At 39.1% G+C, this 26,018-nt stretch overlaps 1 protein-coding gene and 1 long non-coding RNA gene across 3 annotated transcripts in view; both read left to right on the top strand.

Annotated features, from left to right (window-relative positions):
- LOC116664286 lies at nucleotides 1-20,184 on the top strand. The gene is made up of 3 exons (XR_004320723.1): nucleotides 1-11; nucleotides 4,213-4,217; nucleotides 19,929-20,184. It is a non-coding gene; the product is annotated as an uncharacterized LOC116664286 (long non-coding RNA).
- Nucleotides 1-26,018, top strand: part of SLC35F4 (solute carrier family 35 member F4) — a 222,348-nt gene that overhangs the window by 4,662 nt on the left and 191,668 nt on the right. The gene's annotated exons all lie outside the window — the stretch shown is intronic.

The following is a 26,018-nucleotide window of genomic DNA, read 5'->3' as shown; positions in this document are numbered from 1 at the left end:
GTTCTCTTCCGGTTGTTTTTGTTTTCTCCATATAGGAAGCCAGGTTATCAACTGAGAGTGAGGATAGAAGAGGAGGCGGTAGAGATTGGAGGAGAGAGAAGATTTGATTAGTTCAATAGGGAGAGTGAAGGGACTGGGGAAGTACAGTAGTGTTGTCTGGCTGCTTTAAAGGGCTATTTAGTTTCTGGTCACAAATTTAAAGTGAGACCAGTCAGTAGGTTATTATCCCATTGACATAGTGGAGGCATGGAGCAAGTGAAGAGAAGGATTTAACCAGAGTTTCAGATTATCCAGTGGGTCTAATAAAATAATAGGGGCAAAGAAGTTGTGAATGTATACAAGGAAGTTATCATTATAATGACTGACCATAGAATTTAAAGCTGGTAAATGAAGAAGAGAGGAAACCAAAGTGATTAAGAAGAGTGAAAAGGTGGTAGGATCAATTGATTGGAAATCTCAGTGCGATCAAAGGCTAATGGATGTTAGCTGGGAGATAAGAGGTGGTGGTCAGAGAGGGTTGTATTGCTATATGAGGCCATTCATTCCATAAGTTAAGTCAAAAGATAAATTCATTTACATGTAATTGCATTTCATTATTGGTGTTTTTTGGGTGAGCCTTCTTTATGTTTTTGAATAAGGAGGCAGTATATTGATGTGTAGTGAATTAAACTCTAGGGGCTTGGAAATTGATTCTGGTTAAACCTGCCAGCAGTTTGGCTCTGAGACCTGGGACACCTCTCTGTGGACATCAGTTTCCTGGTTTGTAAAAAAGAGGGTAGAAGTCACTGTCTTAGAACAGCCATGCAGTAGGTGGGCTTTGACAGCTTTCAAAAAAGCCCCACGCACCCTCCATGGAGGAGTCTCATTCCGTAAACTCTAGTGCTTACTTTGCCTCTTCACCCCACGTTCCATCTACGAGGCTGGCCAGTTTTCTCTCTTTGTTCTGTGCCTGTCGTACTTGTGGGGCTTTTGTTTTGTCTATACCCCATGGTTGACCAGAATCTGTGCTTGTTTTCTATCAGTAGCTGCAAATTTATATTAGAACTTCTCCTTGCTCTGATCCCAGCTCTGACCATCTTATCTCCAAAAAGAAGTCTACCAACTTCTGGCTCTCCGGCTCTCTGAATTCTCTGACTACTGCTATGACTTAGCATTTCTCAAGGTTCCAGCCTCAACTGTCTCTCCCCTACTTTACTTTCGGTGAGCAAGCTCATTTAATTTCACGGCTTCCCCATCTTTGATGTGTCTGTACGTCTAGGTCCACTTTTTCTGAACCCAGACCCATATTTCAAACTTTCTACTAGAATTCTTACCTGAATGTCCTCCAGGCATGTCACACATAAAACTAAATTCATCATTCTGTCCTTAAAATGTGCCTTTTCCTTCTTATTATGCTTTTAAGCTTCCAATGACTGTATCTAACCAATTGCCTGGAAACCTGGAGTTATCCTCAAGCTCTGCCCTTCCCCCTTCTCCTATATTCAGTTAACAAGTCCTATCTATTTTACCTCAAATATGTGGTTTTCATCCCTACTATCACTGCATTAGTTCTATTCATCATATCTTTCCCCCAGCCTTAAATCTTTTTAATCCAGTAGGCACACCTTAACAACATTTAATTCCCTACAATGCAGATCTGTTCCTCTCACATCCCTGATCAAATGCCTGGCATAAACCTTCATTTTCTGTGGAATAAAATCCAAATTCCTTAGCATGCCCCAATCTGAGCCCAGCTTACATTCTTCTATTTTTGCACACGTTTCCCCCTCTAATTACCAAAGTCATGCGTGCTTAGGGCAGAAAATCTGGAAGGCAGAAAAGCAAAGAGAGATTAAAACAAAATTATTCATAATTCCACCACTGCAGAGGTGATTAGTGTTAACATTTTGGCTAACACTGTCCTTTCAGTCTTCTCTATATCCATAGACATATGCAAATGCCTTTTATTTCATACTAAACATTTCTCTCATTGCTCTATGTATTTTAATAACTTAAATTTAATGTATGCATAGTCTTCCACATATTTAAACACCTTAATCTACTTAAGTTGTTGAATTTTTAGTCCAGTTTTTCTTTTTAACTTCATATCCCATATGGCCTCCACAAACCCCAATCATAGTCTCATCAAACAGCTCATTGTTGTAAGAACATTATTGTCCCCATGTTCTTCTGGTCCTCAGTGCCTTTTATACTATGACCTGAGTGGCTTCCTCTCCCCGTGTCTCCTTCATCACTCTTTGGAAGCTCCTATTTATCTTTAAAGGCCGAGTTTCAATGCGCTGTCCTCTGTAAAGCTTCCTAATTGCCCCAGGCTGGGTTAATCCTCCTTCCGTGCTCGTGTAATGCTGTGTCCTCACCTCTGCTCCAGCATTTAGCACACTATTTTGGGCTGTTTACTTTTCACAAGACTGTCTCACCCACAGAGCTTGGGGAGGGCAGGGACTTACCTTTATTTATTTTTATCTTAGGCCAAGCGAAAGCGTACTAGAGTACATTCTGGGTGCTCAATAAAGTTTATCGTCCTAATGAATGAATGATTATAGTTTCCGTTGGAGAAATTGGAGGGTTGATTATTGTCACACAGAAAAAGAAAGAGTACGTGGTGGTAGTGATGGGAAGGGAAGAAAAAACTCACCAGCTATGAATGAATCAAACAGATGTGCCTATTCAGAGAATGAGAATACATCAAATCATGTTTTATGATCACTTTACCTTTTAATTATAGCTTCTGCATTTGCATCATTATTGCCATTATAATGTTTTCTGTACTTGAATGGGGAGAAAAGGCATTTAAAAAAATAAAATAGTATAAAGTTATTAGAATTATAGGAATTAAATCTGGTTCCTGCCCACCTTGTGAAGTGGTTACTATTGGTCTTCATGGTACGGAATTAATATAACACTGTTAGCACTCTAACTAAGTCATAAAATTGTCTCATACTGGTGAAATGAATGCAATAAATATTTCTCCCAGTTTCTATTCTGTTTATACCTTGATAATAAGCTTTATGCTTCTTTGTATACGATTGATTGGTAGTGTTTTATAGAGTTATAAATAATTACCATTGATATATAGTAAGAAGTCTTTGTAACATAGTTTTAAATGATAGCTTATAAGGCCTATGTTGGTACTGAATATCATTGTATATGTTATTAATGTTGCATAATGTGGTAGCTTCTACAGTGTTTATTCTGAGGTGTACTTTTATTTAAGATACAAATTTACATATAAACTCAATATTTGTATTATAAAATACTACTACTACTAATAGCTAACACGTGGGTTTAACATTAAGTTTCAGACATGCTTTCTTTAGAAAACCTATCTATGACCTGTTTGAGGCCGTGAGGTCTAATGCCAACACCACAAGACCCTGCTTTGCTTCTTGTTAGCCTTTTAAACATGCATAACTAACTTAACCTCTCAGATCAACAATTTTGTTCCTGTAAAATGGAAATAATAATAGTTGCTTCACAGGTCATTGGATTGGGAGGCTTATGTAAGATAATGTATATAGAGTATCTGGCACAATGCCCAGCTCAATGTATGGAAGCTGTTCTGATCATGGAGGAAACCAGTAGAATGCGCTTCATGATTTCAAGAACTCTGCTCACTTTTTTCTTGTAAATAAATGGTTTACCACTTACTTTTTTTTCATATCCAACATAGTGCTTCAAATTGTTATTGAAAGCTGTGTTACAGTAATGTTAAAGATAGTTTACAAATTAGCCAAGTCCACAGTGGTTTTTATTTTTGGGTGTTGCCTTCCACTTCTTATCCATTTCTGGCTTACCCGGATAGCCCCTGGGATAGTTTAAAATGGGCTGGAGCCATTTGTGATGAGGTTATTCCCAACTGGCTGATCCAAAAGAGAGGAGACAAATCTAGGGCCTACCAATGACAGTACTGGTCTGCATATCTGGAGATGCAGACACCCAGACATCAAAGTCGAGGGGAGTGCAGGATTTAGGGGGTTAGGAGAATGGGGGCAGAGAGTAGGGGAGGGTGAGGGTGGAATCCCAGGTGAAGATGGGTAGCATGAGATGGGGTGGGGTTATGTAGGATTGGGAGGGCAAATAGGTGGAGAAGAACTGAAGGCTGAGGACTGATTTGGGACCAGTCTATTGGAAGTTTCATTGTTCCTTTTATATGTTGAGTCTTAAAGGGGCAGTTGCTTTTTGAGCTATTTTATACAATGGCAAACATTACAGATATGGTATTTTATGTTCTGCTTTTAAAAAAGACATCATTATGTCAAACACACATTTACATAGTCTTTGAAGTTATAATTTCGTTATGTTATGAAGTGTTTACTTAAAGACACAGAGAAATACAGAGAAAAAGGAAAATAATCCTGTCATCACAATATGACTACTGTTATTTTGGTTAATTTCCTTCCAATCTTTGTAATACATACAGGGCTTCACTTCTTGATTTGTTGACAAACATATAAACTACAGTATAGTCTTAATTCTGATATATACAATTTTGTACCCTGCTTCTTTCCCACTTGACATTTTAGGATAAGCGTTTTTCATTTTGCCGTATTTTGTCTGCTTGGAGAGGCTGGAATTAGACTCCCTTTCAGAGATCTTGGCTTAAAGAGTTTGGGCAAGCTGGTCCTCAGTTATTTGAGACTAAATGAAATGGAGAGACCTGGGGTGTTAGTGAGGGCTTGTTTGGTTTCCAGTCGCAGGGCTCCACTTGAACTGGCTTAAGCAAAAATGCAAGTGATTGGAAGGATGTTGGGAGTCTGCCAGGGATCTGAAGTGCAGGGGTAAGGTGGGATAAGCCAGCATCCAGTCCCAGAGGGTTGTGGGGGAATACGGAGCCCTCTTTCTCTGCCTTTCATTTCTTTTTTCTGGCACATGTTCTCCATTCTTGTCTCTCGCTGCAGGCTGGCTTTCTCTATTCCTTGTCCAAATGGTTGGAAATAGCTTCTGCAAGCAGTTCCAGTATTTACATGTCCTCTATTCAAGAGAGCAGACAGATTGAGCAAGACTCTCTTACTTCTAAATCCAGATTCGGAGAAAGGGACTCTTTGGCCCAATTTGTATCGAGTGCACACCCTTGATCCTATTGAGTGTGGTAGTGTGGGGCGGGGTCAAGTTATGCAATCATGGCTGCCAGAGGCTTTCTCTTCTAACCCTACTGACTGTAGGACAAGAGGTAGTTTCCAGAAAAAAGGATCGATTGGCAGGACAGTCAACTTAATAGCTATTTGGTTCACGGGGCTTTGCATAAGAAGTTTTTCATATTAAATCATAGGCTTCAATCAAGATCCAATTTTTTTTTCTTCTGGTTCTGACAGTCCCTAGCATGTATCTAGATGATATTTGGGGAGGTTATAGATAGTGTATTCCTACAAAATGAGAAAATCCAAGTGTTTGTTTAGAGTATAAGTCCCTAGGGAGTTCTGTTTAAAAAGTACTCAACCAGCTCTGCAGACTGCTTATTAAGTTTTATTGAAGTGCTTCTGGTTACATCACATTTGGAAGATATATTTCTTTTTCTAGGTCAGACAGGGCAACACACCAGCTCCTTCAGACTCAAGGTATAGTAACTGAGGATGACATTTAACATCGTGTATTTTAAACAGGGATTGAAAATTACACTAGTCTGCAGTCTGAGATCTTCTATATTTAGTTCCGGGTTAATGCCAAGATGGCACTAGTGAGGGTCAATAATGGGTTTATGGTCCTGAAAACCAGACATACTAAGAACTCTTTCTTTCTTGTGAAAATTAAGACCTAAGGGTGTTAGAGCCGACAGGGTTTTGCTACTGATGCCTTGCTGCAAGTATGTGACTTTGGTATCTATCTTGTGCTTTTGTTCACACTTAGGTTTAATCTAGGCATTCTAGAGGAAAGATGCAGATTGAATGAGCTGGGAACCATTTGGAGCACCATCTTCCCTGCTGGAGTTAGGGTGGCAGATTCTAAAGAAATGTATACATCTAAAATGAATTATTACTTCCCAGGGACATTTTAGAACAAATACATTTAGAAATTGAGAACTTTTTCTTTCTTCTTAATTAAAAAAAAAAAAAAACCAAACAACTATGGGCACCCAAAGTGGGACTTCTTGTCTTACTCCTTTCTTGTCCACATCCACGTAACAATCATCGTGATCTTTTAAAAGAATTAATTGGATCATGTCATTCCTTTGGCTAAAGTCTCTTGGAAAACTATCAAACCCTCAACCCAGCCTATGAGGTCCTATGTGGCTGGGGTCTTCTGAAGGCCCCACTCTTCCATGCCCTCCTGATGCTTTGGTCACACTGGCATGTTCTCCAGGTCCTTTTCTTCCTCCAGGCTGCTGAACGAGGGCTTCTCTCTTCCTGGTGCTGTAACCGGCTGGCTCCTCGCCATCCCTCAGGTCTCATGTTGAGTGCCACTGCCTCAGGGAGGCCTTTCCAGCTTTGCACCCCTCTCATCTAGAGTGCTTTTCCTTTACAGCACTTAACTGCGAACTGCAACTGCAATTTATGTTGATTCTTGTGACGGTTTAATGTCCTGGCCACTAGTCTCTTAGCTCCCTAAGGGAAGGGATGGATCTGTTTTGTTCAGCACTGTGAACCCACCACACAGAACAGTGCCTGTTCACTCTATAAATATTTGTTGAGTGATGAAATCTCATTAAAAATTTAGAGTAGACTTAAAACATTTTTTATTTGGAATGATTTTAGACTTACAGAAAAGTTGCAAAGATAATTCAGAGAGTTCCTGTGTACCTCTCACCCAGTTTCCCCTATTATTATCACTTTACATTACCAGTGTGTATTTGTCAGAACTGAGAAACCAATATTGGTACATTAACATTAATTACACTCTAGGCTTTATTTGGATTTCGCCGGTTCTCCCATTAAGGTTCTCCTTCTATTCCAGGATCCAAGCCAGTGTATTGCATTGCACTTAGTTGTTATGTTTCTTAGTAGGCTTTTCATGCACTGAACTTGAAAAGACGGTTTCAATTTTGTAGGAACTTCCTAGCCAATTTTTTAGGGTTTGGATTAGATCACATTTGAAAATTTAATTACTAGTTTTCAAGGTGATATTGGATTAAATTCATGTTAGAAATGACCTGTGACTTGACATGGTAATTACATACTATCTTAGAGGACTGTTCTATAGTGTAGAATGGTAGTTTTTAGTGTTTCTGCTTTTTAACATTTTGGAGGGATGCAGAAATCTTTGAAAATCTAAATAAAACTATAAATTATCCCCTCCCCCCCAAATGTACATATACACTAGACATTTTCACACAGTTCATTTTGTTACACTGGAAATATATTACTTCACAGGGACAGACTATAAAAATGATAATTCCAATGAATTGTATCTGTTTTTCTGTTTTATGAGGATGCATGCAAAATGTAATGATAATATCTAGAAAAACTGAAATAACTAACTTTTGTTAACTAAAATAAAGATGAATTTCAGTATTATTTAAAAGTGAATTTTAGTGAGAAAGTGCTCATAGTTTGGATTGACTAAAAAGCTGAAATTTTGTAGTGGTTTTAGGCATGGGAAAATGCAGCTCATCTTTGCTATCCAGCTGACTGCAACTTGATTAAAATATTAACACTTTCTAGAAACTCTGATTTACAAGAATACAATGTAGCAAATGAAATCAGAGATCTGTAGCTTATTTTGCAGGAAGAGGTGGATTTGTATCAAGAAACATCAGATGTCTTGAAGACTTTTCAGTCTGAATTAATGTCACATCATTTTATTTGTACTCAAGTCATTGAGGTCATCTTAAAATTTTTTTTTATTGAAGTGTAGTTTCAATTTTAGTTTCAGGTATACAGCAAAGTGATTCAGTTATACATAAACATATATATAGATTTTTTCTTTTCAGATTCTTTTCCATTATATGTTATTACAAGAAATTGAATATAGTTCCTTGTGCTATAGAGTAGGTCCTTGTTGTTTATCTATTTTACCTATAGTGTGTCTGTTAATCCCTAACCCCTAATTTATCCCTCTGTGCCCTTTTCCCTTTGGTAACCATAATTTGTTTTCTATGTCCATGAGTCTGCCTTTGGTTTGTAAATAGAATTTTTATCCTTTTTTTAGATTCCACATATAAGTGATATCATATGATATTTGTCTTTCTCTGTCTGACTTATTTCACTCAATATGATAATACTTAAGTCCATCCATGTTGCTGCAAATGGCATTATTTCATTTTTTAAAGCTGAGTAATATTCTCTTGTATATATATACTGCATCTTCTTTATCCAGTCTCTGTTGATGGACATTTAGGTTGTTTCCATGTCTTAGCTACTGTAAATAGTGCTTCTATGAACATTGTGGTGCATGTATATTTTCTAATTAGAGTTCCCTCTGGATATATGCCCAGGAGTGGGATTGCTGGATCATATGGTAAGTCTGTTTTAAGTTTTTAAAGGAACCCCTATACTGTCCTCCATAACGGCTGCACCAATTTTCATTCCCACCAACGGTGTAGAAGGGTTCCTTTTTCTCCACACCCTCTCCAGCATTTATTTTGTAGACTTCTGAATGATGGCCATTCTGACTGGTGTGAGGTGATACCTCATTGTAGCTTTGACTCATGTCATCTTCAAACAGTGACAGTTTTACTTCTTTTCCAATTTCAATTCCTTTTATTTCTTTTTTTTCTCTGATGGCTGTGGCTAGGACTTCCAAAATTATGCTGAATAAAAGTGGTGAGAGTGGACATCCTTGTCTTTTTCCTGATCTTAGAGGAAATGCTTTTAGCTTTTCACCATTGAGAATAATGTTAGCTGTGGGTTTGTCATATATGGCCTTTATTATAATGAGATATGTTCCCTTTATGCCCACTTTCTGGAGAGTTTTTATTGTAAATGGATGTTGATCTTTATCAAAAGCTTTTTCTGCATCTGTTGAAATGATCATATAGTTTTTATTCTTCAGTTTGTTAATGGAGTGTATCACATTGATTGATTTACAGATATTGAAAAATCCTTGCATCCTTGGGATAAATCCTACTTGATCATGGTATATGATCTTTTGAATGTATTATTGGAGTCAATTTGCTAGTATTTTGTTGAGGATTTTTGCATCTATATTCATAAGTGATATTGGCCTGTAATTTTCTTTTTGTGTGTGATTTTTTTGTCTGATTTTGGTATCAGGGTGATGGTGGCCTAATAGAATGAATTTGGCAGTGTTTCTTCCTCTGCAATTTTTTAGAATCATCTCAGAAGGATAGGCAATAATTCTTCTCTAAATGTTTGGTAGAATTCCCCTGTGGAGCCCTCTGATCCTGAACTTTTTGTTTGTTGGAAGTTTTAAAATTACTGATTCCATTTCAGTGCTGGTATTGGTCTGTTCATATTTTCTATTTCTTCACTGAGGTAAGACCTGCATCATCCATGCTGCCTTTGTCAGCAAAGAAGGAATGATGAATCCATATTTCAATTTTAAGGTTGTCTGAGCAGAATCAGCCTTCAAACAGATCTTGCAGTGTATCTAGGTACTTCCAGATTACTTGTCTACATAGACATTTTATGACATGTCACTCTGGATCCTTATTTTCCTGAGGAGCTCTGCTTCCAAAAGAACTTGTGGTTTTTCAGCTGCATTATGATAGTGACTTTAAAGCTTTCAATGAAAAATTGTATCATGTTCAAATCTATAAAATGAGCCAAGTGAGAAATGAACTTCTCCTTACTGAACAACCAAGGATGGGCTTCACTTTTCCCTCAAAGGTGAGACAAATATCGTTCAAAGACTTCAAGTCAAGATTGCTGAAAAGACATTAACGTCCAAGAAGTCAAAGAGAACACAGTCTCTTCACCGTCCCTGAGGGAATTGACTTTCAAGGCAATAGGAAAGGGTTCTTGTTGGATCATTGGTCATATTTCAAGGTGTACTGTGTGCAGCAAGATTCACTGAGACGCAAAGTTGCTTTCATCACCAAAGCAGCACAGCCTGCTTTCCTCCCCATGGGCAGTTTGTTGGACATTGCAAACTTTCACGTTTCCTAAAAAGTTCACGGAGTAGGTATTCTCCGTAGATGACACTCATATACATATAATAGAAAACCAGGAGTTGGAAGCATTATTAGATATGCGGTTATTTGCCAAAGGGAAATAGCATAGCTGCTATTATCTCCAATGTTTCCATCAAAATTATGGCAAAAGAGCAAATTTCAGGAGAGGGCTTTATTTAATAAAGGCCCTGCTTCCATTTTTATCCCCTCCCGCAGACCACAAACTAGTTTATTCTTTTCCAAGGCACACTGGTTACCAAAGTCTCCTCAGGATGAAGTTGGCAGCAAGAAAACTCACTTATATTGGCTTAAGCAATGAGGAAATGTATTCTCTTTTCCAGCAGGAAGTTGAGAGGGAGGGTGGCTGAATGAATGGCTTATGCTGAGATGAAGTACCCAGATTCTACTCTGCTCTTTCCTGTTTTCCATCTCTGCCTGTGTGCTGTTCTTTGTAGGATATTTTCTTAACTTTATTTTAAACTCATTTATTAAGTTTTTTACTTAAAGTTCCATTTAAAATCGTAATAGCTCTCCTTTGTTTTCCTAATATTTCTTTTAAAAATATAGCATCTTGTTTTTGTTTTATGGGTAGAATAGCTTCTCTTATTATTCTCTGAGGATATTACTGATACTTTTTTGGAAGTTTTCTTCTCTTGAATGGGTCATTTCCTCCAAATTGCATTACTTTTAAAATCAAATTTACTATTGTTAGCCAATATTCTTGGATGTTTTGTGATTTCTGTGTATCTGCATATATTCTAGAGTGGAGAAACTTTTGGGAAGTTGTGAGAATGGTTGAGGATGTCAGGATCTTTAAAGGGTCTTACCGCACTTTCAAGTGAACGGGTTAGACTACTACATTTTCATGGGTGACATGAGATTTTGGGGTCAGATATAAAGGATATTATTACTCACAATTCAGCAGGCAGCCTGAGCTTCATGCTCACAGTGGTTCTCTTTGCTCCAAAAGTTTCACAGGGACAGCACAGAGCAAGCAAGATGGATCCATACTATGCAGTAGGTTTGTGTCATAGCTGAGGACTCCTGAGCTTAGGAAATTCCAATCATTTATAATGATCTACAGGTAAACCTACCCAGTCTTTGCTCCAGAGGGAGACATTAGCAAGCAAACCTATTCTAGAGGGAGAAAAGCATCACTATACAGGGTCTTGAAAAAAGTAGTCCAGAACAAAAAGCTGTCAGGTCCTGTCGAAGATGTTCAGAAATGGAAGAGAGACCCATGGAGAGTTATCTCCCAGCTGGGGCTTGTCTATTATGACTTTACTGCCAAATAGCCAGGCTGTTTCCTTGGGAAACTTCAGTTTCATTTTTGTTACGATCTGTTCCTTTGCATCATAGAAGGCTTCTCTAATCTCCCAAGTGGCTGCTGGCATTCTGGGAACCAAGTGGGAAGGAAGCCTGGGCATCTCAGTGAGCAGTATGTACAGGTTAACCTTACTCCTCCCTGGTTTTGGTGTGATACCCCAGTCTGCAAGCGTGCCTGGTGTCCCTGCAGACTTTTATTTGGGCCTCTCCAGAAAATAAAGCTCGGGCTTTTGCCAGAGTGAAGGGAGGCCTAGCTAAATGCTCTACAGAGTCGGGGTGGGGATTAAGAAGTCATTAGGCTTCTTAAACAGACTTAACCAAGGCTACTGATTTTAGCCTCATTGTCATCTCTCTTACTTTAGTAACTGGTGTGTTTGGAAAATTCTGTGTTGTAAATTGGACTAATACCCACTTTTTCTACCCTCAATTTAGGTTTCCTCTTTCCAGCTTCTACAATTTTGTTACTTGTTTTCTCTCCTGATTTTTTTTGTGGAGTTATACCTTTAAAAATTCACTTATTATCATATTAGTGGAATTTTCTGAATGAACAAATAGATATATGTATATTCAATCTGCCATCTTTACCAGGAAGGATTATTGTACTTTCTATTTCTATTCTTTGAAATCTTCCAACTTAAACTTGACCTACCATAAACCAAGATAAATATCATATTCATAGTGGCAGAGTACATTATCCTTACTTTTTCCCAGTGGGAAGCTAGTTTAAGATGTCATAGCATGGGGGCAAGTAATATTGTGCATTATCTGTTTCTTGATCTGGATGCTGCTTTCATGGATGTGTTTATGAAAATATCCAGCACATTATATTGCAATAAAAAGTTTACATTAAAAATTATACATAACATGACTGTATATCAGAGTATTCCAGTTCACTTTTACCCTTGTTTTTAATATAACATTGAATTACAACTTTAAACTGTTTTTCAAAATTTCAAAGTAACATAAGTAATTACTCTTGTGCATTCCCAGTTCACTCACCCCTAGGTGCATTCACTAATCTCTTAACAGTATGAGGAAAGTGGTTCTCAAATCCTTTGATAGATATTAGGAACACCTGGGGAAAAAAAAATCCCAGTGCCAAGGCTGCATTCCATCCCAGTTAAAACAGATTCTCTGGGATGGAGACCCAGGTATCAGTACTTTTTCAAGCTCCCCAAGAGAGTCCAATGAACAGCCAGGTCTGTGGACACAGGTCTAGGGCAATGCTTCTCAAACTATCTGTGGCGAAGAACCAGTTTGTGTTTTTAAATTCCCTGCTCATCACAGATCAAAATTCTTGCAGAATCACCAGAAATGAACTAATAGAAAAGATCATCGTGCAAACATTGCAGCAGTGTCAACTTGTAATGTCAAGCTTTCTCAATGCTTACTCTTTTAAAAAAAAGTTCATTTCTTTTTTGTGACTTAAAAATAATGAACTTATTTTTTTAATGGAAGTACTGGAGATTGAACCCAGGACTCATGTATGCCAAGCATGTGTGCTACCACTGAGCTATTACCCTCCCCTCCATGGTTACTCTTGATGTCTCTATTTGTCTTGCCACAGACTAATCATAGTTCATGATCAGTACCAGTCCGCAGAGAACATTTGGGTAGCAATGACTACTCAAAACTCTGGAATACCCTCTCTCTATCCTAGCACATGCTGGGTATCCATATCCTCTCCTCTCTGTGCAAAGAGTCTTTTTGGATATGGAGGAGGATTTGGACCAGGGCCTGTAGTGTGTGCTCCTACCCATTCTCCACATCACTGACATGCTGCATCCACTCAGATGCATTTCTGGGCTCTGAAAGCATGGGGGAAGACTGTTGTTAATAACTCACGATTTTGTTTGAGATTTTTCAAGTATTATTTCCCCTCAACTATATTCATTCAAGAAAAACTCTTGACTACTAAAATCTTATTAGAGTGTGATCTCAGGTATATTTGTACTGGATCTAATCTGTAAGGTCTATGTGCAAGTGAATTTCAGGGGAAAATCCACTGACTCTCTGAAAGAAAAATTCACTTTGCTCTTAGTGATTTTGCACCTTAAACTAAGTGCAGTGAAAACTCTCCTGTTACTTGGGCTGGAACCTGTAAAGGACAAGTGGAGTTTCCCTTTCAGGGGGTTTCCAGTTGTGTTTGTAGGACTAGATGAGACGAAGAGGGCTGCCATAATCTGCTACCCTTGGACACTTGGCCCCGTAGTCTGGCAAGGTGGACATTTACTCCCATCAGTTTATGAAGCACGGAATGGAGAACAAGATTTGGGATTGGTGGGACCATCATTCAAGGGAGGAGGTCAGAATGACTCAGATGAATCTTCTGTTGAGGACATCTCATCCCCTTCCCTTTGAGAGGTTATTCTGCTGGTGATGCAGTTGAATTCTGGTTGAAATATATTATCTTATTACCATGGTTCAAGATGTCACTGATTGTTTTTTTGTCCTTTCTAAACGTTGGTTCACCTGTTTGAGAGAATATGACACAATTATGCTTGTGAGAGAACCAAAGGTCACACCAGATGTTAATTCCACTCTCACTCCCTTGTGTGGTCTTTAATAAAGCTGTCTTCATGGCCTTACTACTCATCTGGACCTCTGTTACATTCTGATTATATTTTCTGGGAGTGTAGAATTTCACGGCAGCTTCCCCAGGTGTGACTTAGGTCTGTCCCCCAGAAAGGAAGCAGAAAGGAGACAGGGGATCTGCTCTGGGCTTGGGTCCCTTCCCAGCTCAGGTTTGGCTACTTGATAAGGGATAGAGGTTAAAGTGTCTAACAACTTGGGTATAGAGGTCTACCTTCTTCAGAGTTTTACACTCTGGGTAAAGCTCTCTCATGTGCTTTCTGGCACATGAAAATTTACTCGGGAAGAAAATCAGGAACAGAAATCTTAGCCTATGCCATAACTTAAGAAGGATTTAGTTATCCTGTGGCTTTTAATTGAAAATTATACACAAATGTGTACTATGTACAGCCATGGTGGGACTGTAACCAATGTAAGGCTGAACTGTGTGCAGAGTAATCTTTGAGGACTGAATAAAGATGAAATGTTTATGAGACAAACACTCTGAATGAAATAGCAGGAGCCTTAACTTACAGCACACACAGGATTCAGGCTATGACTTCTGAATATGCTATGGCTGCTGTGTGATGTGACAGCTGTATAGCACTTTTCCACTCGACGAGGCAATTACATATTTAATTTCATGAAAACTCACAACCTCTTTGTGAAGTGGGTGTTATTATTGCAGTGTTACAGATGAGGAAATTGAGGTGTGGAGAGACAACCTTGCCCAAGGGCACAGCTGCTGGGTGTCAGGGTTTGAGTTCGATCCCAGAGCTGTCTGCTTCCAAAACCCATACTCTCCACTAGAGAGAGTAACAAAAAGTCAAAATGGTGACATTCAGATCATTCAGTGACCCAGCATCCCCACCTCCTCCTGAAATCATGGAAGAAGACGATAAACTTGACTTCATTTTTAGCAGTGCCCTTCACTCGCAAAGTACAGCTCAGGACCTAAGCGAGGCTTCTCCCTTTCCCTCAAGTCTGAATTTCACCTCGAATGGATGCTGTGCTTGGAGGCTGTTTTTAAAAAGACGAGGAGAGATTGAACAAGATGGCTTTGAGAATCAGGCCAGGGTGTGTGTGTGTGTGTGCACACGCGCACGCTCACCTGGGGTGTGTAAGAAAAAGAGGTGGGAGGGCACGTGGGGCTAGACACCTTTACTAGATTCAGTTGGTATCTGGAACTGCTACGCTCTTCTAGGGAAGGAGGAAGGGCAGTGGAGAGAGGGGAGGAGATGGCTTCCCCACTGAGCTGGGCGTTTCAAGCTCCTGGCTCCATCAAGATTTTACCTGGATATTTGAGGGGCTATCTTTTTGGTCACACTGAGGAACCCATGCTCCTGGAATATAGCTTTTCTTCTTGAGAAGGATTCTCTATTTCTTACATTGTAAGTTAAAAAGAAATAAGCCTTAATAAAGGGGATGGAAGAAGAGAATGTTGTCCATTCCTGTGGCAAAGTATAGATCTCTGTAGCTTTGAGTCCTTCTGTGCCTGACACGGTACCTGAGAACAGTATTTATGGATTTTTAACCATACATTATCCTTAGCTGTCAGTATTTGCTCTAATAGCTAATGAAATTTCTCTAGTTTTAACTTAAATCATTGGAATAATTAAAACTGTTGCTGTTGTCATTTTCGGAAAATGGAACCTAATATTGACTCTGGGGGGCTATTTATAGTCCCACTTTTTGTTTTTTCCCTTATTGAGGTTTCTACAAGATTTGATGCAGACCCCTTCTGGTGGCCTTGGAAATGCAAGTGTGGGTGTAGTGATGCCTCATTCCAGCTGGCATTTGAGCATCATTAGATTCACCCATCTTCCTGGCAAACCATGCTTGTTGCCAAATTTTCTGCATGAATGTCTTTAGATGGATGGACCTTTCCAAGAGTCTCCACTGTGGCATTAATAACATCAGTGGGGTTTTAAAAAAATGTTAAACCAATTGTATTTATGCTTAATGGATAACTGTTTACCTTTTAATATGATATTCCTACCTATTCCTATCTCCAGTAAGTGTGCATACGGTCTCCAGTAGAAACCAAAACCAAAAGCTGAATTTAGGAGAAGCTACCAGGAGGTTATAACATCCTGCAGAGCTTTTGAAGTTGTTACGGAGTTTTGAGTATCTTGCAGAAATATTATATTCTAATTCATTTGATAATCTGACAGGTGAAGAGTACAAAGTTAGCTTTTAAATTATTTATTATTTATTATTATTATTTTATTTTTTATTATGAGAAATTTTCTAGATACATTGGCAAAAAACTCTAATGAGGAGAAACTGAACTTCAAATCCCTTCTGCTCCAGCCTTTTAGATCTTTATTTTGGGTACTCTGTTTTGAGGAGTTGCTGGTTGCTTAGGTGAGACGATTTTTTGTTCTTCAGAATACTCAGAAACTGAAATCTATGAACTTGTTGAGCTGATTTAGGGAGAGCAAGATTTGGCTCTGCCCTCAGGATGCTTGACCAAGGAGAAATAACAGATCGCCTTTCTTTGCACCCAGGATTGAAACTTTTTGACATGAGCGTATCCTTTTATCCTGCTCCTTTCAGGTTTAGCGGGCTTGACTCTTTGCCCTGTTTCGGAATGCTCTTCTGTGACCCCATCTATGGAAGGGGCATGTGAATATGTGAAGGAAACAACTGTTTTGTGATTTTTTTTTTTAATGGCCTAGACAAGCCATCAGTCATGTTAGTTACTTACAGTTTTTAGCTTGGTTATTTTTCCACCCTTTTCCACGTTCTCAGAATGAGGAGTCTGTAGCCCAGCATTTCTGTTATAGAGAGGAATGAGAGAAATGCTACAGTATATAGAATTACCTATTGCGAAGAATGTGCTCTAACCAGAAAATAGATCTTTATTACTGCCAGCATCTAATAGGGACACAGCAATAACTTGGTATTCCAAATATCTCCTTTATGTAATTTCTAAATATCAAGATGCCTGACATTCTGTACACAATTTCCAAGCATTTAGCTGTTTTTTAAAAAAAATTCTAGTTTTCCATCCTTTTTGTTTCAGTAGAGTCACATTGCAGAATTTCAAGATAATAGGAGATATCTTGTGAAACATGGTTACTACTCAAATGATCTTTTTGGCTCCTTGTCCCTGTTGATTGATAATCTCCACAGCTGGATTTAACCATGTGGCCCTCACCTGTAGATTTTCCCTTTGCCATGATCCCTGGCACGGGTCCTCTATCTTTCGGGGGCTGGGGACTGGAGGGAACTGAGAAGCGGTAGGCCAGTGGCTCCCAGGTTCAGTGCCCTGTAAGTCTTACTCTGATTCCCGTGTCCATTCCAAGTACGAGGTCTTGCCTGTTTCCATTTAACTGAGCCCCTTCCATATCCCAGTGATGGTAAGTGGGTCTGGGTCTCTGAGACCCCACTGCCTCGATCTGTTTTTGGTTTTCTGCCTTGTATTCTAGAGAGGGGTGCTTTGCCTTAAACCTTGACTAACATATTCTTAGGGACTGGAGATCTGTCAATGAACCCAGCCCCTTTGCCTGGTCCCCACTACCTGTTGCCTGGTTTTTCAGATTGCAGAACGCTCACCTTGCATCTTCTATCACCTGGGGTCAAACATCCCTTGACTTCTCACTCAGCCCTGTGCTCTGATTGGTATCCAGATATTAGCCATACCTGCACAGCTAGTCGTTCCTACTTTGTGTACTGCTGTTAGTTGATAATATGGTTTCTTAAGTATTTTCTTTTTCAAAACTTAGTAACAAATAAGATTTCTAGACTGTAGATGAGTTCATTTGGGACAAGGAGTGTCTCCCTCTTTTGTTTATCATGGTACCCCCAGTGCCTGAAATAGCACTTAATTTGTAAAATTAAATACAAGAAGAACAAATGAAATCATTGTTTAGATGAAAGATTCTTTTTTTTTTAACTGTAATTATCTTTATTTGGTTGAAAACAAAAAAAGTAAGCAATCATACTCGATAAAATATATAGAATCCTGGTTGAATTTCAAAGCAAGAGAGAGTTTAAGTTTCTTATATTAATTTTTAACCATTTTAACAACTTACAGAAAAGTGATTTCCAGGTTAACAATTTAGTCCTCCAAATCCAGAATGAGATGTTTCATTCTCCTTGTAACTGCAAATCTTAATCTTGTCCTCTTTTCCCCATTTTTAAAAATTGAAGTATGTTGATTTACAATTTTGCATTAGTTTCTGGTGTACAGCATAGTGATTCAACTATATATACGTATATATACTTTTTATTACAGGTTACTATAAGCCATTAAATATAGTTCCCTGTGCTATACAGTAGGCCCTTGTTGTTTATCTATTCTGTGCATAGCAGTTTGTTAGATGAGAGATTCTTAATGTAAAGATGTATGCATGGACACGTGTGTGTTTTTCTGAAAATCTTCGAGTTTCTTTAGATTCTCAGCGGCACTTATGGCCTTCAAAAATGGAAATAATCACAGTCTTAAAATGTGCAGGAAAGAAAGGAATACATGACTTACCCTTTTGAAAAGACTCATTCTTTCAGGGCGTTTGAATATTCTATATCATCATATTGAAAAATATCAATACCAAGTGATGCTCAGATGGTCTTAAGTGATATGTATAGGGTTTCTCTTTGGGGATGAATAATAAAGTGGACTGATGGTTAACCTTTAGCTCCTGGAAATGAATGAGAATGAGCAGCACTCAGATTAGGAGAGCCCTCTGACCCGTGGGAATCGAAGTCCACTTTCTTAAAGCTTCGTTGATGTGTTTCAATAATTATAGCTTATATATTTTTGCCTCCCCAGAAACACTCAATTTTCTGATAGTGAAATCTTTACCTTATTAAGTTGCTGTGTAACAAAGCTTGTTGTTCACTCTATTTTAAGCCTATTTGGTATCATCTCTGTGACAAATTCTATCCCTTGGAGCTTGAGTAAATACACTGTTACTTTGGAGTGTGTGAGTAGTGATTTATGTTGTATGTGACTGAGGACACAGCAGCAGGCATATAGGTGGCGCCTGATTCAATATTAACTGAATGAAAGAATATCATTAGGTTTGGGAGGTAGTGTAGTGAAGTGGCTAAAAACAGCATTTATTTTGGATCAATGCACTCTCGGGTATGAATTCCAGCTCTTCTGTCTCATTTATGACTTTAGAAATAGGAATATTAAAAGTCTTTTTCTCTCTGGATTACATGAGAATTAAATCAGATAATATGAGTGAAAAAAATTAGCACAGTGCCTGGGGGGCAGAGTAGGCACTCAATAAAAGGTAGCTATTAAACTTATTATTATCATTACCATCATTATTGGATCACTTGTCTGGATTGCTCGTAAGAGAGCAGACTAAGGTGCATGTGTGTGTATTTCATTTAGATCTTAGGTAATAAGTCTGGGAGCATGTTTTAGACTATTGAATATCTATCAAGTTCTTAACGATGGCTATACATCAAGATTGCCTGTGGAATATTTAAGAAATACAGACGCTTGGCTCCAATTCATGTCCTTGGGGCTGGGTCCAGGGCATATATATTTTTAAAAAGCCCAACAGGTGATTGTGAGGCACAGGCTCTTTCAAGAATCATTGCCATGGATATTATATAAAGAGTGACTGAAAAATTTGAGATGCAGAGGGAGTGAAACTTTCTAATATTTGACCTAGTTGGGGGCTAGATGGAAACAGAGAAGTGCTGGGGAGTGATGAGCCTGGGCTTGGGAGTCCCAGGTACTAATTCAGCCCATCTGCTTACGAGCTCTGAGGATGCTAGACAGTAAGCCTTGGAGGTCAGGAGCCACACCTGTCTTTTGTCTATCCCTAGACTGACCTTGAATGGGCTATTTAACCTCTCTAATCCTCCTGTGTTCTCATCTGAGAGTTAATTTAGATAATTTATGGGCCCCTGTATAATTTATGGATAATAGGTGCTCAACAAATTGTTCCTGTCCTGTGTGTGTGTGTATGTGTGTGTGTGTGTACATCCTGCATCCTCAAAAGTGACCCCTTGTTGAAGGAGATCATTGAGAAGACGTGATCGCTGGTTGACCCATAAGTTAAACTCAGGCAATTGGCAGTTCATCCCCGCCGCCTCCCCCTGGAAGGCACGTTCTGACCACCATTCCTACAGCAGGGGCTGTTTTCAAGAACACAGCCTTGAGATAGTAGTGTGCTGTTGAGACCATCTGGACTGTGCACATGACTGAGCCCAGTTAAGGTCTTCATAAAAACAAGATTCAGGCATGTGGGTGTGGAGAGCTATTGTCTTGACACCCAAGACAAGCCTCCCATGTAAATTCCCTTGCTGATCAAACCTGCCACCTTCCAATCTGGGGCCGGCTGCCTCTCTATTGGGTCTCTCCTGGCTCTCCGTGTGCAAGGACTGGTTTCACATTTTCCCTGGGACATTCCCAAGCTTGTAGCCCAACAGCCCTTGCTGTGTTTCTAATTCTTTGATTCATGCTGTTCTGCCACTCAAATTCTGTATTCCAGCCAGAAAGATTTATTCTCTAATCCTGAACTTGTCCCGTATTTTTCTGCTTTTTATTTAGAACTTTTCTCTACGTGTGCATATCTCCATAAAGTTTCCCCTGACTCACTCAAAGTAAGGTGACCACCCTTTTAAAAACATTCTCATTGTTACATTAATTTTGGCACTTCATCATGTGCTATATGTGTCTTTTTTTTTTCTATTATTAGACTGATCTCTCAAGTCTTTTATTGTTGTGTAACTCTCCTAGCATTTATATACATAGCTCCTCAGCTAGACTGCTTTTAAACAAGCGTTGGACCTTGAAGGCAGGGACAATATTAAAGTGTATTACACAGAGTGAGAGTTCAATGAAGATGCACTGATTTGGAAAAAAAAAAATTGCTTGACACTATTTTCTTTTGATGCCTTCATTTTCTTTAATGGGTTTTTGATCAAGGTGTTTTTGTTGAATCTTTGACATACATATTGCTGGCTCCAACTGGAAGATAATTGGAGCACATAGAATGTGTAGGGAATATTCTAAATTTGGGGGCTCCTTGGGGTATAAGACGTAGGAGACATCCTCCCACTTCTTTGTTTGCCTACCTGGTGAATTCCCATTTGCTCTTGAAGCCTCACTCTGTCCTCCCCACCTTCTCAGAACCTCCCAAGCATAGAAGATATTTGAGTGCATGTGTGTAGGGTTGCGGGTGAGAAATATTCTGGGAAATGTCATATTTTGGCATTTCTTGAAGGCTTGGTGATTTAGTCACAGAGAGCACTCGTAGGGAAGGTGGATCTGGGATCTGGCACTGTAGCCCCTTCTGGGGAAGAGTGGCTTTGGAGAGGTGGGGATTGGTTTGGGAAACAGTAAAGTTCAAGAAATGAAGTGGTGGGATGCGAGGGCCATCTGGCTGTGACATCAGTCACCTCGCTGATTCGGCTGATCTGGTCAGCTACGTAGTGTCCCCTTCCTCTCTCTGCATTCATGGGCATCCCCTGCCCCTGAAGCTGTGAGATCAGTCAAAGAAAACCTTCCTCAAGAGAGGAGGTCTGTTCTTTGGTCAAGGGCATATGAGTGTGTGCATTACCTCACTAGAGCATTAGGTGAAGCTCCTCTTCAAGAACCAAACAGGTTCTCAAGAAGTCATGGGGTAACTCAATAAGTTGGGTTATCCAGTAAGGGGCTCTCCTTCCCTTCTTTGTAGCTCCCTTCTGTTCTTGCTGCTGCTGGAACAATTTCCTCAAATTATGAATTCCTTCAAGTCCAGGATTCTTAGATGGTTCCCTATTCCCTACAGCGCTGTGTCCCAGAATGTGGGGAATATTTCTGGTGAAATGTAAGAGGATTAAGGCGGTAAGTAGGCATGGCATTAAATTATCTAAAGTTACATAGTGAGGAACTTATTCCTTTAAAAATTCTCTTTCAATCCTTCTGCTTTTGACAAAGAGGAAGTATAAGACTAATCTAACACTTCTAATCTCCATTTCAATAAGGAGAAAAGGCCTTAAACCAAGTCTTCCTAATACAAGCAGACCATGCCATAATTTTAATAATATTATCTCCTTTAAAAAATTTATGGGAAATGATTTCAGTTTTTCATATCTGGCAGTGATATAAAATTTTAATGTCCTGGCCATTATTAACTTTCTTGGATGTGATAATGGTGTTTTTAAAAAGCCCGTTTTAAATAATCATTGAGAATTCCCACAGATTAATGTCAGACACCAGACCCCAGATCCTGGAAGCTCAGAGAACACCAAGAGTGAACCCTAAGTTAAACTGCAGATTCTGGGTGATTATGATACGTCAGTGTATGATCATCCTTGGTGAAAATGTACATTCTGGGGAGTAATAATGGGGGGGTCATGCAGGTGTGGGAGCAGAAGGCATTTAGGAAATTTCTGTACCTTCCTCTCAATTTTGTTGTAAACCTTAAACTACTCTAAAAAAAAAAAAGGTCTTAAAATAAGTCGCATATGAAATGACATAGTATCTGTGATCTGCTTCTCACGGATGAGTCAATTCAGCTGTGTGTTGGCTGGTGGAGGTGGGCTGGTGAGGGGAGTACAGAGGGAACAAGGTTAGACGTGGGCTGATCTCTTGTGCTGGGTACAAGTAGGTTTATTTTACTATTATCTCTGCTTTTGTTTATATTTGAAAATTTCTATAAGATGTTTAAAAGTTAAAGGAGTATTTCAATGTTAAATAAATTGATTCATATAGAAAATAAGTCGTTTACAGAAAAGCTAGGTCAAATAACATAGATGGTATGTGAATAAAATATTAGTCAAATTACTGAAGTCCACAGAATACTGGCCTACTGGAAAGAGTTCAAGTTTCACATTGGAGGATCTAAGGCCTTTTCTATCAGAATCCTCTCCTACCTCTTTTCTTGCCACTCCAGACACAACATCAGGTTACTGGGAGTTTCCTGGTGTGTCATGCTCTCACACACCTGTGTTTTTGTTTTCTTATTATTGAAGTGTAGTCAGTTTACAATGTGTCAATTTCTGGTGTACAGCATAATGTTTCAGTCATACATATATGTACATATGTTCCTTTTCAAATTCTTTTTCATTATAGGTTACTACAGGATATTGAATATAGTTCCCTGTGCTAGACAGAAGAAACTTATTGTTTATCTATTTTATACATAATAGTATCAGCAAACTCAAACTCTCAGTTTATCCCTTCCCGCCCTGTTTCCCCCTGGTAGCCATAAGTTTGTTTTCTATGTCTGAGTCTGTTTTTGTTTTGTAAATAAGTTCATTTGTATCATATTTTAGATTCCAAATATAAACGATATTATATAATATTTGTCTTTCTCTGTCTAACTTACTTCTCTTAGAGTGATGATCTCCAGATCCATCCATGTTGCTGCAAATGGCATTATTTTATTCTTTTTTTTTTTTTTTTATAACTGAGCAGTATTCCATTGGGTATATATACCACAACTTCTTTATCCAGTCATCTTTCAATGGACATTTAGGTTGTTTCCATGTCTTGGCTATTGTAAATAGCACTGCAAATAGTGCTGCTTCAACATTGGGATGCATGTATCTTTTTGAATTAGAGTTCCCTCTGGATACATGCCCAGGAGTGGGATTGCTGGATCTTAGGGTAAGTCTGTTTTTAGCTTTTTAAGGAATCTCCATACTACTTCCCATAATGGCTACACTACATTCCCACCAGCAGTGAAAGATGATCCCCTTTTCTCCACATCCTCTCCAACATTTATCATTTGTGGACTTTTGAATGATGGCCATTCTGACTGCACACACTATGTCTTGATGCAGACTGTTCTGTCCCTCAGAATTCCATCCACACATGTTTGCTTGGAAAATTCCTGCTCGTTCTTTAACTCTCAGCCAAAATAATGGAAAGGAAAAGAAAGGAACATTCTCAGAGGCCCTGAAGGAAGAATTGAAATCACTCGGGACTAGCTGTGACATGATACCAGGAAAAGAAGGGGCCAAGTGTAACTCCAAGGTTTTAATGGTGGAATGATGGCAACTTTGACTGACCATGTTAGCTGCAAGGGGGAGGTATTCTTGACAGATCATTGGTAAGTGAGGTTTTAGGCATGTCAAATTTGGGGTGTCCTCCAGGATTCTAGGGTGTGGATAGCCGAAAGTGGGCAGGTGTCATTTCTCTCCAACCAACTCTTGAGTGTTCAGTAGATAATTACATGGCAGAAATATTGTTGAATCTTTGTGTGCCCCTTTCTCTTTCCTGTCAGTCATATTTTGGGTATTATGCTGACAGACAGTGAGGCGGGAGAGGGTGTGAAATGCAGATTGGTCATTTGCTGCTTTTTAGGGGTGTTGACAAAGACTTGGAGGATGGGACAGTTAGAAACTATTAGTTTATGTACACGTTTCCAGTGTTACTGAATTTTAATCTGACTTTAGATTGCTGAGAGGCTGCTGTAGTTAACGTGGCTTCACCATGGCTTGTGTACTGCAGGTGCTATCTGGAGACATCCTACAGGACCTATCTGGACTTTGTGTCTTCTGAATAACTTGATCTTTTATGAGGAGCAGCAGTATCATTACAACACCTGAGGGAGATAGGGTGGGTCCTTAACCCAAGTGTAAGTCATCCATAGGGATGGTGAGTTACACTGTTCTGTTTTCAAGTTTCTGCAGCAAAGAGCAGCTTTTATACTGCTCTGTTAACACTTCAGCCATTCTACTTCGGGTTTTTTTGTTTGTTTGTTTGTTTGTTTGTTTTTTTGAGAAACAGCTCATTGTATGGACTTGATTTGATCTAATTTTAGTTGGAGCAAATATTATGTTGTTCCTCCATTGTGTGTGGACTTTCCATTAATAAAATGATGGAGTCATTGTGCCACGGCCCTTTCTAACACCCATCTAATTGTCTCCTCTTCCTTCATTGGCAGCAGAGACTGGGCGTCAGCTCTACTGAGATGTATTTTGCAATTGCTGTCATTTTATTTTGTAGGCAAGGAGCATGTTTTTCTGTGTATTTAAAACTGAGAAATACGCGATTACCACTTTGGGCCTCCTTGTGAGCACAGGATTTGACACAATTTGCACTCTATAATTTATGACATTTTTGTAGCTAGTTAGGGCTTGCACAAAACAGAGAGAACAAATCTACATGGAAGAAAGAAAATAGAAAAAGTGAATACATCCAGGTACTGCAGTTATTCAGTGACGTGCCAAGTCTTGCAGTAGTTTGTTTTATTTGAAACAGACTTTACTTCTCAGGACCCACTTGTTCTTAATTTTCAGCAATTCAATCCTTTTGACGCTGACACTTTGTAGTCTAAAGTTCTAAGTTGTCGTGACTGGGGACTTGTTCTCTGGGAAAGTGTTTCTTAAAATGCTAGGTTGGTCTTGTCTTACTTGGATTTGGGGGTTTGCCTCTACTGTTTTTTATAAGTTGGAAACTTTTAATGATGTGTGGTATTTTTTGTGTGTCATTTAATTCAGCACAAGATTTTGTAAATAGATTCAGATTTATTTTAACATATGAAAAGAGAGGGAACAAAAAGATCCTCATAGTAAAATTAAATGCTTTTTCAAACTGAGGCTGTTGCTTGGTTTGTGTTCTTGTTTAATGTGCATTTTTATTGTTTGGTGTGAAGCAAGTGTTCATAAAGGTGATTTGTGAATGTATGAAAAAATAATAAGAGACCGCAATCAGAATCGTGCATACAGTCTCTACGGTATATTTAAATACACTCAACAGCTGCCCTAACGAGCAAATTTAGCATTTATCCAAATTGGAAAGCCACTGAGAGTTTAGCTGTGGGCATGGTTGGAGTCTGTCTGTATTAGAATATTCATTTAACGTAGATTGTTGCTCCAGCATATCCCCCTGGATGGTGTGAATGCCTGTCAAAGGAGGAGTGCAATTCTCATTTTTGGGGATGCATCCGAGTCCACTTAGGGGAGCTTTTTCACAATACAAATCTCCCAGGCCTTCATCCCTGGAGATTCTGAGTCAGTTGTTCTGGGGCAGAGCCCAGGCACCTGCGTTTTGATTCATCAGAATCACCTGGGGAGCTTTCACAGCACACTGGTACCTTCACAGGACGCTGGTACCTGGGCTCCCTCCCAGAACACTGAGTCACATCCTCTGGAGGTGCGAGGCCTGGGAAATCAGTGCTGATGTTCACAAAAGAATGAAAAAACCTGACTC

The sequence above is a fragment of the Camelus ferus genome, chromosome 6 (assembly GCF_009834535.1).
Source record: "Camelus ferus isolate YT-003-E chromosome 6, BCGSAC_Cfer_1.0, whole genome shotgun sequence".
Lineage (NCBI taxonomy): Eukaryota > Metazoa > Chordata > Mammalia > Artiodactyla > Camelidae > Camelus > Camelus ferus.
The sequence above is the reverse complement of the archived record's forward strand: the minus strand, read 5'-3'. Positions and strand labels throughout refer to the sequence as shown.